At 44.1% G+C, this 18,739-nt stretch overlaps 1 protein-coding gene across 1 annotated transcript in view; it reads left to right on the top strand.

The window, feature by feature from the left end:
- Positions 1–6,039: 6,039 nt before the first annotated feature.
- Positions 6,040–18,739, top strand: part of LOC143209974 (uncharacterized) — a 153,656-nt gene continuing 140,956 nt past the window's right edge. The window contains exon 1 of the mRNA XM_076426344.1: positions 6,040–7,805. The gene's annotated coding sequence lies outside the window, so the exon portion shown is untranslated. The remainder of the gene's footprint in view (positions 7,806–18,739) is intronic.

The raw sequence follows: 18,739 nt of genomic DNA, 5'->3' as shown, positions 1-18,739 counted from the left end.
TTCACGGGGAAAACAGTAAACGGTACTTTTTAGTCGGAAGTGCTCAGAAGACTCAAACAAAGGGTCAACCGCGTCAGAAAAGAGATCGCCGCCTGCGAGTCCGCGAATATCTGGTAAAAAATAACATTACAACACTTCCTCAACTCCCGTACAGTCCTGTCTTGTCTCGCGTCGCCTTCTTCTCGTTTCCAAAAATTAAATATGTGCTAGAAGGATGCCATTTTGAAAGCGTGGAACGCGTGGAAGAGGCTGCGAGGAGGGTACCACGAGAGGTTCCAGAAAATGCCTTCCAGGGAGCATACGAAGCATGGAAATCGCGCTGGAAAAAATGTGTCGACGCCCAAGGGTCCTTCTTTGAAGAATTTCAAAGGTTTGTACTCGTATGTTCAATAAAGTTTTTTTTTAAAAATGTGAATCGCATTACTTTCCGGACAGACGCTGCGTAATTGGCAAAGGAGAACTCGGCCGCTAGAACACAATCGAACCGTGTCGTTAAATTTGTATCAGTCGAACGACGATTATTCACCGGTGCTCGGCGACGATGCCAGCAGGTTCTCGTGCGATTAGAATAAACCAGTGTGTAACCATCTTCGGTTTTATCTTCCGGCGCAGCGAGCAGCTAGGCTTCTCAAGAACGGCCGGGTCCGCTCTTTCCTTTTACCCGATAGAAAGGTCTTAATCGAATAAACGGACACGTGTATCGCGGCCGTCCGCTTAATAACGCCACAACGGACCGATGGCCATTCGCATAATGCGCTTCCTCTATCCGCAAACGAGTCGCATTATTTTCAATCGACGGATCGCGTCGACACACCGCGCCGCCGGATCGATCAGTCGCGAAAGACGGATTGAACGATGACACTTGGCGACAACTTCATATTTTTCTTCTTCTTTTATTGATTGAGTGAATCTCGCCTAATGTCATCGTAATAGTCATTCCTCCTTTTCGACGGTATGGAGGAATGCAAAAAGAAAATGTCCTACCTACGTCTATCGTACTAGGAAAACTTTTAATTAAGAAGCAAAATATTGCAAGATGCATAATTTGAAGAATGTACTTCTTTAACCCCTTGCCTTATCATTTTCTTTACAGTTACAGCGATTACTGAACATCTTCATCCCCAAAACTGTCGTAGAAGAGAAAAGAAAATTTATATTTTTTGTTGGCTACGTTTATTTTAATGCTTACCTATTGATCAAAAACGAATTGAATTTCCTTTGTTTAAAATGTTCATCACGAGTCTGGCTCGTTAAAATACGGCAAGGGATTTACGTCTTGGTGTGACGGTAACCATGCGACCTAGTCGCGTGACCTTCGTGTGACCTTGACAATAAATAATTCAAAATTAATTTAAAGTCGTCGATAAAGAAACTACAAGTAAGTAACCACAATAAAAAGTTGAAACTGATGCTGATCAACTTTGACACATTTTTCTATCATGGACAATTTAATTTTCCATGTAAGCGTTCATTTCAATTGAACTGGACGCAAATCCGAAGCTGATTCCTGGCAGTCACGGAATCCTGCAACCAGTTTTTTACTTTCCATCGTCTCTTGGCTAATAGATTTTCCACTCGCCGATCGGTTCCCGTTTCCGAGCTATTAGCACGTTGCTCGTTCCACCGGTGTTTGCATATCCAGGTCCATCATGTAACCTAGGGAGGATGTAATTTTCCAGGACAAAATAAGCTCGAAATGGAGAGTATAATTACTGTGTATAAAACGTCGTTTCAAATACAAATGACACCGAATAATTAATACTAAACTTGCCTCTACTCAAACGACTGGTTTTGAAATGTTTTACTTAACAATCGTTGACGTACAGATGCTCTCATGGGAAATATATCACTAGATTTCTTCATTTAAACACGGATGATAAAAATCGCACAACATCTAAATAAATTCAATTTTTTCCCAGACATGTGTGTGTTTGTATAAGACATATAATATCAGCCACTATTTTAAAGATAGGTTTAATGCATGCACATGAACAATTTTCTTAGTTTAATGAACAATTTTCATTATATATTCAATTTATTAATACATAGAATCAATATCAACGAAAAATTTTTGCGTAAGCTCGTCATAAGATTATTATCGAGGGTTGTCGATTCGTAGGAAAAAGAAGATTTGTGCAATTACATTGAACTTGATATATTGATTAGACTTGAGAAATTGACTTTTGGGCACACGGTCTCCAGGCCAGAGTCAAAGAGCGCTCCTTTCGCCTAAACGCTCGCGGATAGAATGTCTCCTCGAGCACACCCGCCGGAGCAAGGTGGTCGACGATGAAGAAGGTGTCCGGAGTGGGACCAAGGCAGCAAATAATAATCGACAAAAGGAGGAGACGATCGGGAACGTGGGGATTCCTTTGCTCGGAGCGGTGCTCGGCTGGTACACGCGCTAAACTGGTATTTAAAGCGGTTATCATTTATCGCGAAACCGTTCCGAGACGGGGATCGCATTTACACGGGATCCTTCCTTTTTTCGTGTTCTCGGTCGCGCTCACACGCGTGTATACTGGGCGTGCACGTGCTACCAGGTGATCTCGGAAGCAGAGAGCAGAAGCAGAAGCAGAAGCGGACCAACTATATACGTGTACGGACAAGGACAGAGAAAAACGGAGACAGAGCGTCGGCCCCCGAGACTTAATTGCGGAATACCAGCGCACGTGCAGACGTCGATAACACCGCATCCTTCCCGGTCTCTGACATCATCGATCAGCGCCGCGTTTCTCTCCTTTTTGCGGCACCACCGCCTTCTTCCGTTCGTTTTCTTTTGCTCGATCAACCTCGATGCGCCTAGGCGATCGCGCGATTTTTACCGACCACGGTTATTAGTCAAGATCGACCGGCATTTCTGCCCGCGAGGACGATCTTCTTGTTTCGAGGAACGGCCGAGTCGCGATACACTGCGATCCACCTTTCATCGCCGTTGCCACAACACTTTTGCACCACCTGTTAGATACAATGTACACCTGAAAGAAGCCGATGCATTCGAACGGTTCGATTGATCGCGATTTTTTTCCGGCCGTTTTTTCGGCCCCGCGATTTTTCGGCATCTGCCGACGTTAGAAAGTACGCGTACGGCATTTTTTACACGAGCAGAGCGTGCTACGCGGAGAAATTGAAAATCGTTTTATTTGTAGGTCCGTGGAGGTTAATTGTTAGATCTCGTGGAGCTGTCTGCGCTCTGATCGCAAGAAACGCGAGTTAAAACGGTCGCTTTTTTACGCTTTCGCAAATTTTTTTTTGTAAACAGTTCAGTACGAAGTATTCACGTGAAACGCGTGTTTCCACATATGCTTAACCCACTTTCAAGAGTAATTACAACTTTTTCTAGTCAAAAAATAATTAAAATTGGTTACAGTGCAGTATACTAAAGTTAGCTCTTCACAAAAAAAGTTCACTGCTGGTTGACACGATTCCAACCGAGCAGCTCGTCCGAACCTAAAACACCAAAGTTAAAAAAATTATGGCGGCACTTTGAAATGAAAACTTCGATTTTTTCGATCTTTTTTATCTTTAACAGATTGTGCAGAGTAGGAAAAATTTTATTTTGGCAATATTCTAGTTCCGGCTGCAGCAATAGATCTGCTGGAGAGGCATGACAAATTTTTTCAGTCCAAATATTTTCAATATTCTTAAAATAAAATACTATTTTCAAAAATTACTGCATCAAATAAAATATTTTATTTTCAAAATTTTGTACAGATACTATAAAATAAATTGGATTATATATATATATATATATACATATATATTTACTATTTACTATTTAAAATACTATTTTCCCCAGCTCTGAGTAGTTCTTGAGATATCGACTCAACCAGTAATATACTTTTTTATGTGGAGCTAATTGCGGTACGCATTAGTTATTTTAAACAAAAATATTTATAACTACCCTTAAAAGTAGATTAAATATATAGACACAAGTTTCATGTTAATACATTTTATCGAATTCTAAATTTTTCCTTTCTCGAATGAGAGAGATTTTAATAAGCTAGAAAGTAATAGTATTTTTGTATTTTGAAAGTCATAGGAGTGTACAGAGTGGTATGAATATTTTAACGGTATACATGTTGTATAAATGGTATCGACCAAACAGAACTTGTCGTATGGATCGTTATGAATTTGGTGTACGTCATCCTATGACTATGAAATAAATAAAGGTTTCGGCTACAAGTTGATGTAACTATCGACAGTGAAGACATTATAAGGAGACGCCAGACACCAGATGACGATCCAAATGTCAGTTATCAAGACACACGATGATTCTACGCCTTAAAATAAGGTTAAGCAATAACAAATGGAAGCAACGCCACCGCTCCAGGAAAAACGAAATTACTTTCCGAATATATTGGATTCGGTACAGCCTTATTAGTATAAAAATCATACCGGTTTCCCTGTTCAACTCCGGGGAACCCGAAATGACAGTCCCAAGCCAACAGTCCCAACTAGGGATTGCAATCCCGCGATGCGGGATCTCGCGTCATTAGTCCAGTCAACGAAAAATCGTAGAGGAAAATGGAGGGAACACAATTTTTAATTTTGGGACTTTGTTTGGACTAGTTAGGAGGTAAACATACTAAAAGTCCCCACTCCTAGGAGGTGAGCGGGGTGCAGGGGGCACATAGTTTCCGAAATATAAGCGGAAAACCGAAAAAGGGATCTTATCTACGTGCCCCCTGCACCCACTCACCTTCTAGGTGTGGGGACTTTTAGTATGTTTACCTCCTAACTAGTCCAAACAAAGTCCCAAAGTTGAAAATTGTGTTCCTTCCATTTTCCTGTACGATTTTTCGTTGACTGGACTAATGACACAGGATCCCGCATCGCGGGATTGCAATCCCTAGTCCCAACCCAGCAGCGAAGCAAGCATCACAAATAATAAAGTCGTCCGTCGGCCTAACGTGAACGTCAGTGATCAGTTATTTCATCTGGCAAGAATGAGCGAAGAAGCCTGGACTCCTACGCTCCGAGAGATCGTTGGAGATGCCGTAGGGGTCGGCGAATCGTCACGAGGTGCGCATCGACCCGGGGTCGGTCGCCCCTCGACAAAAGGCGAGCATCGGCATCGGCATCAGCAGCCGCAGCAGAATCAGCGGAATCAGCGTGCAACGAAACCGGCGCTGACTATTTTCTCCGGCACGCGTGCAGCTCTCTCGGAGGGCAGGGACCCGTCCTATGCGCCTCGTAGAAGTCTTCGGGAGCAAGCGAGCAAGCTAGCAGAGGCGTGCTCGCGCGGTCTCTGGCTGCAGTAGGTCGAGTCGGGGTCCAAAAAGCTTACGGCCTACGTCCTTGAGAGATCCTGCAGGCCGTGCACGGTGCAGTGTCCAGCAGTAGATTACCCTCCGTGCTTGGTTGCGTTGGTGTGTTAACCCATTCCCTGGCGTTCTCTCGCTTACACTGTAACATCCACGGCTCGCGTTCGCACTCGCACCGAAGCTCTCGCTAGCTGGGTCCCTGTAGCCCAACATAGTCTCTCGGTGGTACACACACGTGCACACGGTCGAGAACGAGGGGGGCTCAGGGTTCCGAGCAACGGAGGTACGATGTGTGTGTGTGTTACGGACACGTGCATCGGGGCCCGTGCACACGTACCCGCGGGGAGACAGGGGGCCCGGCCGATGCTATCGTCGGAGGTAGAGCCAAGGGGGGCAACGTGGGGTACCGGGACAGTCGAGGAGGAGAAGACGGAAGAGAGGTGGAGGAGGATGCGAAGGTGGTGGTGGCCAGGTGAGCCGCGGGGCCCGGAGAACTCACCTGAGCGTGGTGGTGGCACCGTCAGAGCGAGAGTAGGGGGGTCAGAGAGGGCGCGGGGAGGGGTCGAAGTACCGCTATACCTGGAGTCGCCCGAGGCGAAATACATACCTACCTACCTACCTAGTATATATTCTCTCGGCTCGTTGTACTCGGCGCGCGTACGCTCCTCTCTGTTCAGCCGGCAGCGTCGTACTCTTTTCCGTTTGCCAGCCGACGGCTCTCTACCCCCTTTTCGTCGGGCTGTGCTCCTCCGAGCCAGCGAGGTATACCGCTGAAAGTCCTCCATGATGCACGCCATAGAGCGCGCACCGCGGCCACCGTAAGACATCGCGGCAGCAGTGCCTTGCCTTGCCTTGCCTTGCCGACGTCCGTCGCGGTGCGCCTCCACGGCCGTCGCCGTTGCGCCGAGCTATTCGCAACACGAGTTTCTCTTCGTCATTACACGGCTTCGCCCGTTTCCTTCCACCGTTTTCCCCTCGTTCATGTTCTCGTTTCTTGCGGCGCCGCGCCGGGATCGAGCACCGCGGTCCCATTCGCCAGACGACAACAGCACCTCCAGCGAGATTCTCGTCGACTGACAACACGTCGACCCGCAGTTGCTGCTCGGTGAAACCTCGGAAATCTCGATCGATCTCACGAGGCACTTCGCGTCGTCGTCGTCGTCGTTGTTTCGATTCAACCGTGTTCCTCTTCCCGTCTCGAAGCGACATCCGGCTTCCCAAGTAAAAACGGATCTCGTCCCGGGTGTCCCGGTCCGGCCTGGCTCCGACTAGAAGTGAATTCGAGGAGATCCAGCACAGCAGCAGCCGAACGTGCACCAAGCCAGTCTGGAAGAGGAACACGAAGAAGGTTCTCCTCCTTCCCCACCTCTACCTCCGCGCCACTACCTACCGCTACCTCGATCTCCTCCTTCCTCCACCTCCACCACGCGTACAGTCGCACGGTCGCCGGCGAGCAATACGGTTTATGGCCGCGTGACACTGTCCCGGACAACATCGGCATCCGCAAACAGCTGGATCCACGTTGGATCGGGTTGGATCGCCAGCTAGGATCTCCGTGTTCCCGGGCCCCCGTCGCCGGGCTAGCACGACCGTCCGATTCGTCCGCGACGTATATATCCGCGATCATACAAAGAGAGCGCAAAACTAAAAGAGGATTCGATCGTCGTCTCCGGTGAACACTGCCGCACGGTTGTTGTCGAGGGTCTCTAGAACTTGGTGTGGTCCGTCGATCGACCAAAGTCGTCGGGCTCTTTGAACATCGGTACACGCGATATCGGTCGATCAGTGGTTGCTGCCAGAGCATCGATCCCGTGGTTATGCGGATTTCGTAGTTGGCACCGAAGGGACCGGCGAACATCGGCGTTGGCAGCCATCGTGGAAACTCGGCGGAACAAGCGCGTCCGGTGTCGATCGCGAGTGAGAGTGTTTTCCCCGTGTTGAAGCGTCCGCGGCTACGTCCGAGGTCCTCACGAGACATCAACATCTGGTAACGCGGTTTCCGGGGCGCGCTCTCTCAGTGCGTGGACGTCCCGATCTCCTTTGCTTTGCTGTGCGTGGCTGTGCGTGGCTGGCCTGCCTGCCTGCCTGGCTGGCCTGGCTGGGCTGGCTTACTGGTTCGCTTCCTGCGCCTCTTCCGTGTGACTCGAACGTTCGGCAACCGGTCCGTTTCCTCCTCTGTTCGGCTCCCAAGACCTGCCCGTGCCGTTTGTCCAACCTGGCCAGAGCAACGCGTGCACCAGCGAGAACGCGAGATTAACCTCTGTCGGACAACCTCCTTTTCCGTGCTTCGTTATATTCTTCTTTTTTTTTTTTGTTTTTACTGTGACACTGTGACACCAAACGAATACACAGAGCAGAAGAGCCGACGAGTTCAGTATGCCGTGGATTAGACCGTCTCCGAGTATCGTTTTGTGAGACCGATCCTCCCCGGATCACCGTACCTGGTTTACCAAGGGACGACGAGTCAGCTGTCGATCCGACCAAGGATTACTACTCCTGCCCAGCCATCCGGCGGACGTCCATCTTCTATTCGCAGAGGTTAGTCACTCTACGATCCACTCCGCTTCGTTCCGTTCCGTTCCGGTATAGTACACACTGACACGAGCGCGCGCGCGCGAGAAACCAAGTATATACTTGTACACCGATGGTTTCCTTAACCTGTGTCCCGACGACCTGTCGGTATATATGTGTATCTGTGCGCGCATGTGTGTGTCCGTGTGTGATACCAGCATAGAGCTCGCGTGTTCCCGGACGATCGTGCGAGCGTGTCCCCTTGTCGACCGCGTATCCGCTCGATCGTGTGCGTTTTTGATACGCGCACTCGCTCGCTCGCTCGTATGCGAACACCAGAACCGTGTGGGCCGAGGACCCAGGGAAACCACACACGCTGCGAATACGCACGCTCATAAGAATCGCGAAATTTTGTTATGTACCTGGTGTACCTACTGGCAAATGCGAGGTGCGATCCAAAAGAAACCGGTCTCCGCCAGTTTCTTCGCAACGGTATCGAAGTTTTAGTGCTCTGCTGGTCGCTTCTCTACGTCCTTGTGTATCAGTCAATTTTCGTCGAGCTGTTAGGATACAGGATGCAGGATACGGTTTAAAATGTTGCCAGAAATAACCAACGAAGTCGGTGAGGTCTGCTATCTATTAATTGTCATCGTGCTGTTAGGTTACAGGATGCAGGAAAATGTTTAAAATGTTGCCAGAAATAACCAACGAAGTCGGTGAGGTCTGCTATCTGTTCATTGTCATCGTGCTGTTAGGTTACAGGATGCAGGATACGGTTTAAAATGTTACCAAAAATTATCGACGAAATCGTTGAGGTCTGCTATTCGTTGATTTTCATCGTGCTGTTAGGGTACAGGATGCAGGAAAATGTTTAAAATGTTGCCAGAAATAACCATTAAGTCGGTGAGGTCTGCTATCTATTAATTGTCATCGTGCTGTTAGGTTACAGGATGCAGGATACGGTTTAATATGTTACCAAAAATTATCGACGAAATCGTTGAGGTCTGCTATCTGTTCATTCTCATCGCGCTGTTAGGCTACAGGATGCAGGATACGGTTTAATATGTTACCAAAAATTATCGACGGAATCGCTGAGGTCTGCTATTCGTTGATTTTCATCGTGCTGTTAGGCTACAGGATGCAGGAAAATGTTTAAAATGTCACCAAAAATAAGCAACGTAATCGGCGAGGGCTTCTATCCATCTATCTGCCGACGTTCACAAGAGTACTCGGGTTGATGACCTCGAGAACATATTCAAATATCTGCAGATACCTTTTTGGAAATACTTATCTCCAAGTTAAGCGTTCGAACCTCGACTCTGTCGAAATAAGTTTTAAATGCTCATTGAAACACGAGTTCGCTGGAGCCAAGTAGTTGAAGATCAATGATCTCAGATTGATCTTGATAGATTATACCGGTACTTCCGTTTCTGGTTGGATTTGTTCTATTTTCTTCATTTTCGAAGTACAATATCTCGAAAATCCTTGGAAATGTTTATTTTACAGGTTATTGAATCCTATCTTCACTGAAACAGCGAGTGATGTCACTGCTGGTAATTGCAGTTTTTCCTCGCGTTTCCGTCGAACATGTCATAATAATCTATGTACGGAGAACCGTGATCTTGAATACGATCCGACAAATATTGTGACATTGTTGACAATCTATGTATTTCTCTTTTCGAACTCCACTATTTCATGTTCTCATAGGTTGCAGATTTGCAACGAAGTCGAGCTCTTTATGAATGATAATCCTGTTTAATCACGTTTTTCCTCGAATGATTTCAATGTATAATTAGATATATTCAATCACCTTGGAAATAAACCGTTGCCCGGCTGTCTACTCTTGCATTGTTGAACGTGTTCCTTTGTTGCATTGTGTTTCACCCACTGTCGTTTATTATAGTCAGTGTTGAGAAGAGATCCTAATGCAAAGTACATCAAAATATTACTATTTGGAAATTACATGTAGAATGTATAATAATTATTAGACTGTGGATCTCATTAAGCAAAATAATAATAAGACAATCGTCTTTGGTTTTTAGACATTGATTTTTACCGAGAAATATTCGCATTGCAAAATTTATTTATGATTTGCAGATAAATTTTATTCTTTCAGTTTCGGTTATTAACCAAATATTACGGTTAGATCTTTTTAGAGTTGTCTTTACCAAACGATATCGGCAGAAAGTTATCCGAGTGTCTGATAGATTTTGCTGAATAATCGAATCGCGGTCGATTACTCCATTTCGAGGGTCCCGACCCGCAGGATCCAGCGATTTATCTGATCCGTCCGTGTCACTAGAACTATGCTCGGTGCCCGCATGACGGCAGCGCGGAGGCTGTCGAAACATTTTTCTGGCGGTCGTGCTATAAAAATCTCTATCGTTTCGTCATAGTGTCCCAGCGTGACTGGGACTGGGCCCGCGTCGTGCATTCGCCGTGCACGATCGTTTCGAAATAATCCAATCACGATCGATTCAGCGACGCTCGAAACGGATGATTGATAAGTCCTTTCAGCGCGTATGCGAACGGGCTGCGTCATCCCGGAGATTTCATTCTCAATGGCGTTTCTCCTCGAGGCGTGTGCGCCACTGGAAATTACGGTCGATCGAAAATCTCGAGGATCTTGATCTTTACATCTCAGTCGAGATCTCTACTACCGATGGGATCGAACTTGTCGCCGGCAAAAAATACCGGGGACATGTGCTTGAAGCGCCTGTCCAATTATTATGCTGGTGCTCGCGACGATTTTCGTATGTAACATTGAAAGGGACACATTTAGATAGATTGGGATGAATCTACACCTCTGGATCGGTGGACATTTGTAAGAGAAACTTGCCGCAAAATTGTTTATAACTAGACTGCGGATTTTATGCATTTATGACAAGAATGGGTACGTACTGTTTGAAACAGTAGAGGTATTAAACAAAATGGCACCCAGTGTATTAATTTCACCTTACCAAGATGGTCAAAAGAAGAACGAAATTTTTATTTGGCTCCAGTGTCTTGCAATCAATAGAAACATTTTTTATAACAGAGAAAATTGTTGGTAAAGTTTGTTTTCACATCAACACCTGCTCGCATAACACCACTCATCCAGAAGAGAAAAAGTTCGAGAGAAGCCACATGTCGAAAACAAATAGTTATTGAGATGTAAGCTGTTAAAGTTTTCGCAAAACTTGATTGTGTGGAGTTATACGTTAAAAGTTGAAGTTAAGAGTTAAAAGCCTACAACTACAGTCCACCGGACCGCGTCGATGAGACAACATAATCGTGTGCGTGCCTCGAGACAAACGAAATTTAAAGGGACATTCGTCGCCAGGCCCGTACGACGTCATCGTCTCCCTGCCCAATCGGATCATAAATTTGAAGTTGCAAAATATGAAAGAATACCTTATGTCCATTGTTATTATTGGGCCATATACCTGTAAAGGACGTTACAGCAACCAAAAAACGCATGCAAAATTCCAACTCCGACAGATCGATAACACCTATCGAAGCGACAAGCGGACAACCCTTATAAATCTCGTTATTGGCGACCGAAGACAATACCAAAAGGAATCTCTTTGACAGTTTCCCCACTTTTCTCAACCTAAAGTTCTTCCGACACATCCCGGTCCAATTAACAAACGCAACATTTCCCCACTTAAATCCACCCTTAACCATTCACGAAAAACCGAGGTGCATTGCTTTGAATTTGTACGCTGTAAGAATCCAAAAAGTCCAAATAATTTCGTGTTTTCAAGGAATCCTAAGTGTCCAACTGCGTCAAGAAAAGAGGAGGACAGTATTTTCTTGTCACGACGTTGCCAAAAAGTTATAACTTTCACGACGGCACGAAAAACACGGAACATAAATCGACCCACGAGCAATCAGACCACAACACCTGCCATGTTTTGGCAGGTCGCGCAATTATCGCGCGTTAACGCGTACGTAACATGAAATACGACGCGTAAACGTTCCGTGCCTCGTTCGAAATACATAACAAGTATTATACAGTAATAACTGGACTCGGGCAGTCCAGTATTGTGAATATCAAAGCGATAAATACCTACGACTGATTGCATTGGCTCGGGTATTATTGAGCTGTTCTCAACCTTGTCTTTATATGTACCTTTTATGGACGGAATAAAAGAACAGTATCTTGATTTCAAATTACCTGGCCGTGTGATGCCGGTTTCAATACCTAAGAAAGAATTCCTATTCAAGAATGAGTTTGTAGAATTTACTATCAAATTCTAATCCATTACGATGATGTGCTTTCACGAATTTTATAATTGTCGACCCCTGTTGAGATTCTATATAAAACAAATAAAACATTCACAAATCTTTAAAAACTTGTGCGCAATACAAAGTTTCATGACGTTTGAGAAAAGTTTATTTTCCATTCGCGCTAATAGCAAAAAAATTGAACCGACTTCGAAAAAACGCACTAAAAAATGCACTAAAACGTGTGAAATAATTTCCATTGAATACACACGAACTTAAATACAATACAATCTTTTCGGAGGCGACGCAAAAAATTGAAAATTTTCCAAATAACAGATGTTGCTGATTATGATTTCATTGGAATATGATGAACTTGGAAATCAGTAGGTGGGAAGAGATGATTTTTCGGTCTTATTGGTTATTTGCAGTAAAAACCGCAAAGAATGAGAAAATGGAAAATTTGTTTTCAAGGGACCAATCGGGAGACACCGTACAAAATGCAGAAGGTTTCGTTCCGATTAATTATTGGCCCATCCATCTCGGCGAAATCGGTGAACACACATAGAAAAAAAAGCGAAAAAAAGGCACATGCAGATCGCATTGAGTAACCTCCTCCTTTTTCGAAGTCGGTTAAAAAGTAATAAAATGTTCTTCAATTTCTTCTTCAATTCTTCGTTTGTCCTACTTCAAGGTATTCCGCAGAGATAAAAGTTGATGTGCTATTCGATTTCTGTTCCTAGAAATTTGTCTAAACTACACAAAGTTCTATGGTACTGTACAGATTTATAGTCTCCCGCGTTCGTCATCTGCGTCCATTATGTTTTTAGCAGTGTGTTTGAGCACGCGTGGGATAAACTGCATTTACGTTACGACCCAATAGTGTCTCCTTCTACATGTTCTTTCGAACTTGGTTACGAGAAACAAGTCTGACGCTTGATTGTCTTGCAACGATAAATCGCGTGGAGAGAGACCTTTCGGAGGAATAATTGCCAGCGATTAATTTATCGCGGATCATTTTTGGGGTCAGCGAGAAAAAGGTGGATGGAGTTAAAATGGTAGAAGGCGATGACCAAGGGACTCGCGCGACCTCCGTAGAACAAAGGTGCGCGGTTGCGTTCACTTAAAGGAGGCGGAGATCTAATTTCACGCCGGCATTGCATAATTCTGGATGCGAATATAACACCCGAGGCGGGTTGCTCGCCTACGGATCTATCGATCGATCTTATTCGAGTGGCGAACGAGTAATTTCGCGCGGGAATCCGCTCGTGGAAACCAGAGGGGATAACAAAATGGAACGCTGTCTTTTCTCTCGGAATTGTTTCTCCCAGCGACCGGGTCATGGATCTTCTTCTTACGCGTTGATCGAGGATTTAGGATCGCAGCACAGCGCTTTAGTTCACCCGTAGGTATTCGAGGCTCGATAAAAATACAATCCGTAACGAGCCGTCCGATCGGACTTTGTCTTTTTGCTGAGGAGTCGCCGCGGCGCGCCGCGACACTCGGCGTCGCCTTCTAAACGGTCCGACTCGTCGCAAGAAAACGCTAGAATCTCTCTTTTTCAATTTCTCCATTTCTCTCGCCTATTTCTTCGTCGAAAGTGCCCAGCCGTTTGCCGGATTTTTGTCGCCGATCGAGACGTATCCGTCGCTGCACGCGGACAACGATTTTCGGCAGATTCGGGGGGAACATGACGATCGGTTATGTTCGATATATCTCTTTTTATGTAATACTAGCTTTTTCCCGCGGCTTCGCTCGCATAGAAAACCGTTTAATGCCCTCGGAAATTGATATTGTTTCTCCATAAAACCTTTTAACCCCCCATTCACCCCTATAGAGTTTTAATTTTATGTTTTTGGGCGATATCTATGTACAATAGTTCATACTGACTTGTACTACATTAATAAATACAGGCTAGAGAAATTTCGTTCATATTATGATTTTCATATTTCTAAAAAAAAAAGACATATCAGGAGCGGATCAGTTTGACCTCCCTTGGTAGATCTAGTGTTAATAATGTAAACAATATTTTGAATAATGGTACTGCAATTTTTAGCGGTGCCCCAGAGTCACTACTCGAGTGCTAACAATAAGTTCATTCAAAATCCGAAAGAAATGTGTGAAATTGAGTGGCGGATAAGGATCGATACCGAAAGACCGAGTGTGCCAATACGATATCGATTCAGCACAGTCGACCTTATGCTGTTTGCGGAGCAAAACTGATTTGCCCGCCTCCGCATGAGCGACGATTCGCAGCCGGATCCAGTATGTCGGAATAAGCCGATTTTATGAAACCGCGACCGGCTAAGCGCGAACGAAACGATCGCTGGAGGAAAATTCTCGCAAGACTTTCGGTTCGAGCCGGCCGAGTGGAAACGGCCGAAAAATAGTGGTCAAAGAGTGCATCGATCGGATCGACGCCGCTCTGTGCCCGCGCGTTGCACAGCGCTGCAGCGTATCGCGCCGCGCCGCGCCGGTTCTTGCACGATTTCACGTAGCCCACGGACGATAACGATATCCCCGTTAGCGTCCAGGTCGAATTATTTGCCGGCTGGTTGAAACCACTTTTACGGGCCCGCTTCGGAATGGATTTCTCTCCGACGGTGCTCGTCGTAACTCGCGCCAGACCTGAGCCGGCCTCAAAAGCAACAATACCTTATGCAAATAGGGAGGGGGGCTACATTGTCGGCGAGATTCTCCGTTCGATTTCCATTAAAGCTCGCCGTTCAGTGTCACTAACTACTTTCACCGTTGACTTACGATTGTCTAAAACGCGGAAAGGGGCCCGATAATCAATGAGCCACGGATTGTCGCGGAGTCAGTTAAAGGGGTTACGTACCATTCAACGATTCAACAATAAGAGACAACAATTTTTTTTATACATTATGCCACGAAGGTATTCGAACGCCCTTTGAAACGGAATAACTTTTTTTATAATTGTACCAAACGACCCGATTTTTTTATAATCGAAATAAATCACATCAAATCGGATGAACATTTTATATTATGAAGAAAAGTACAATGAATTATGGCGATGAAACTACAACACAAAAATGCCTAAATTATAATTCTTTGAACATCTTTTTTGCATATCATATCATAAACGAATGTTTCTAATTGATTATAAAAGATTAGGTCGTTTGGTACACAACCGGTTTAATTCATTACTTGTAATTGCTAAAAAAAGAGTTAACTAGTTCGGTCTAATTCTAAAAAAATTATTGCATGTAGAATTATTTTGTGTGAACTTGAAAAGGATCATTTCTACATCCAACAATAAATATTGAGTGGAACAGAGTAATCGCATTGATTCTGTTTAATCCTACTTGGAGTGAAAAATCGTGAAAGTATAGGTACGTTCAGAGCTGGTTCTTATCTCCCGAAGATTCGCATAACGATAGTCAAGAGACCACCATCACTTAGATCGATCAGATCGGACCACCTAATCCCCTTAATCACAGGTCTCTGTGATAAACGCGTCTCTTTGAAAGCGCGTGGAAAGCACGATTCCCAGGATAGTCGTACTTCACTTTCTCCGAACGCAGTGTGTCAATGTGATTTGCATGTAGACGCTCAGCACCGATGAAGTTGCTCGGTGTTGCCGGGAAAAGCGGTCCTGGGAAACTTCAACCTTTTATTCCCTCTGCATCACGCCGGAGAAATACTTCCTTGACTAGTATACTTGCTAAAAGTGGATACATAAGACGGTAGACTCGTTTCCAGGAATTCTAGGGTGCGAAATTCACCTGCTCATTTCTCGATAATATGTACAAACACGGGGGTTTTCAATAGTCAAAAACGTTAGAGCGCTGTCTCCCTCAAAAGTCCTATTTTTGCGTTTACAAGGCGTAATTTGCGTTATTCGGCAGAATACAGCGATGAAAATATAGCTACACGCGCAGTTATATGCTTCCGAATAATGCAAATTACTTTTGAGAAAGATAGCGCCCTAGATCGATCTTTTGTCTAGCGTTTTTGACTACTGAAAAACCCCGTGTTTGTATTTATTATCGAGAAATGAGAAAATTTTACATTATATGCGGGGGAATAAGGAATCAGAAATATTATCAGCGAAGACAAAAGAAAATCTTCACGTGTAAAAATATCGTGCGACTCGATTTCCCCGCATGTATGTGTGAATAAACGCAGTTCCCATGACACTGTGACACATATACGAGCGCTCCGAGCAAACAAGGGCTGATTCCGAAAACATTATTTACGACTCGATGCCCGAGGAAGTTGTCAACCTAATTAAGGATCGTGTAAAATTGTCATGGCACTGTTTCGCCAGCCAATCATCGGACGGCCATTTAGTGGAACAATACGAGAAAAAAAGTTTTCTTTTTAACGATTTCCATTTACAACAGCCTGCTCCGGAACGCGGCTGTATACATTTTTTCGCGTTTATAACACCAAAAAGGGTTACAAGAATATCAAGAGAGCGCAACTTAATTGCACAGCCACGAAAGCGGTACTTCGTGGATTTTTTTGCTCAGCAATTACAGATTTACGAGGTGTTAAAAGAGAGAGAGAGTACATCAAGTTGGTATGAATACGTAACCCAGATGACTAAATAAAATGTCGTTCAATTTTATTATAACAGTACACTACTTTTTCCTGTGCGAGTGTTCACGGTGTTGATTAAAAATTCTTTTATAATGAATCCGCATTTTGGGTGGTCCTGTTGTTCCCCGGAACCTAAGTTTTTTTCCGGTAACTTAATTGGAAGGATATTTTATTCGTCTCGCTGTTTCTCAAAGAAGATGTTTCGCGCAAAAAAGCTCTATAAACATTCCACGGCAATTAAGAGCACCATAATAGAGCAGGTATGTCGTCGCTCGTTATTAAACTGGAATGCGATTTTCAACTGATCGAACAACGTTTAGTCAATCTGTGTCGTCTTGACAGAGAAAAATAGCACAAAACTTTCGTACGGTATGATAAAACTCTTCTGTCGTCATTAATTGGGAAACTAATCAAGATTACGGCAATGTATATGTACAACAGCTCGTCCATCAAGCGTGCTAGAGTTTTTTAACGACCGTGCACAAAGTATCAATTAAGTATAGACACGCCTTGGACGTTCTAAGGCGCCTGGAACCGGCAATCAAATTGATCTGTTGCGTAAAGAGAGCCGCGGAGAAATAATTAGATCAACGGGTATCTTGGGAGTCGGAGTCGGTTAAAAATCAGGTTTGAAGTTGAAGGTTTAATTCAATTTGATGTTCATCTATCTTATTCATTTCTTCGTCGATGATTATACAGGGTATCCAAAAATGTTGTACTTCCTTGAATGAATGTGATTCCTGAGTTATGTTATTCGAAAATCTCTCCACATTTACAGCTCTTAAATGTTCAATACAGTCCATGGAATATTTTCATCGAATTTGTTAAGGGTGAACCGACAGTTTCAAGTCTCTTTACTGTGGCTGGAAGTGTTCGTAAATGTACTTGTATAAACGTCAAATTTTGTGCAACTCGTGTCTGTTGCAACGCATTCTGAGCTATTGCAAATGCAGCCATGTCATCTTCATCAAAATCTATAACTACCTATTTACAGAAACCAAATGAAGATTGTGAATTAATGATTTTACTGGATCCGGATGCTAAGAAAAGAGAAAAGTCGAACCTCTTCGATTTTATCCAAATTTTCGGCATAAAATATTTGCGTCAAACAAATCGCTGCACAATATAGTGAAATTATATAAAAGACATGGTAGAAAACATATGTGCAATATGGAAAATAATATTTGCATATCGAAATATGCAAAAATGGGTACGTACAATTTAAAACAGTGGAGGTATTAAAAAGATTTAAGGTCACCAGTGTACTAGTTTTATCTTAATAAGATAATTAAAAGAAGGATGACATTTTTTATTTGGCTTCTGTGTCTTGAAATCAATGTAAACATTTTTTATTTTGCATTGTTGGGACACCCTGTACGTATTCCCGAATTTTTTAAAGCCTAGAACACTAAAAATATTTCTGATGAACATAAACAACACCCAGTAAGCAGACAAAGCCGATAAAAATAAGGTTGCAGACGATGAGTTAATTTGATTTGATACATTTATAAGATTTATTTCCTCTTATCCTTTTTTACAGTTCATTTGAGATTTTATGCATTTATAGAGTTCATTTGATTTTATAATATTTATTTATAGAGTCTGCTTGATTTTATGCATTTATAGTTCTGCGAGTCAAATTCGAGGTTTCGTCCAGTTTGCATGATCCGAGACACAGAGCGCCCGACGTTTACGGGCCTTAATTAAGTTGCGGACGTTCCGCGGCTGGTCCCTCAATTTGCCTCGCTTTCAGATTTAATCTGAGAAAGCAAACAAATCTGGCGGATTGAACACAATGTGTAGAACGGGGGTCCGGGTCCCCTAAGCGTTCGTTGCGTGCTCGCCACCAGCGAAACAAATAATTGCTTGAAAAATTCCTGGTCTCCACCGTCCGCGACCGCCGCGCTATTAATTAGCTGTAAAACTGCGTAATGGCGAACGCGTCGATCGAGCCTGTCTGCTCTTTCTCAGCTGTCACACGCCGCTTGCATCCAGATCGACCAGACGTTTACTGCAGTCGTTCGTGTTCGTCGTTTTTTAATTTGCCACATTTTTCAATGCAGTGATAAACGATGGTGGAAACTCGCCCTTAGACGGACCATCGTTAAATAGTTGCGCATGACTAGCTAAACAAAATTTTTGTTGAAACTAACTCGTATGCAATGTGTTTTCTGATAACAAAGTGGAGG

The sequence above is a fragment of the Lasioglossum baleicum genome, chromosome 6 (genome assembly GCF_051020765.1).
Source record: "Lasioglossum baleicum chromosome 6, iyLasBale1, whole genome shotgun sequence".
NCBI classification, from domain to species: domain Eukaryota; kingdom Metazoa; phylum Arthropoda; class Insecta; order Hymenoptera; family Halictidae; genus Lasioglossum; species Lasioglossum baleicum.
The sequence above is the reverse complement of the archived record's forward strand: the minus strand, read 5'-3'. Positions and strand labels throughout refer to the sequence as shown.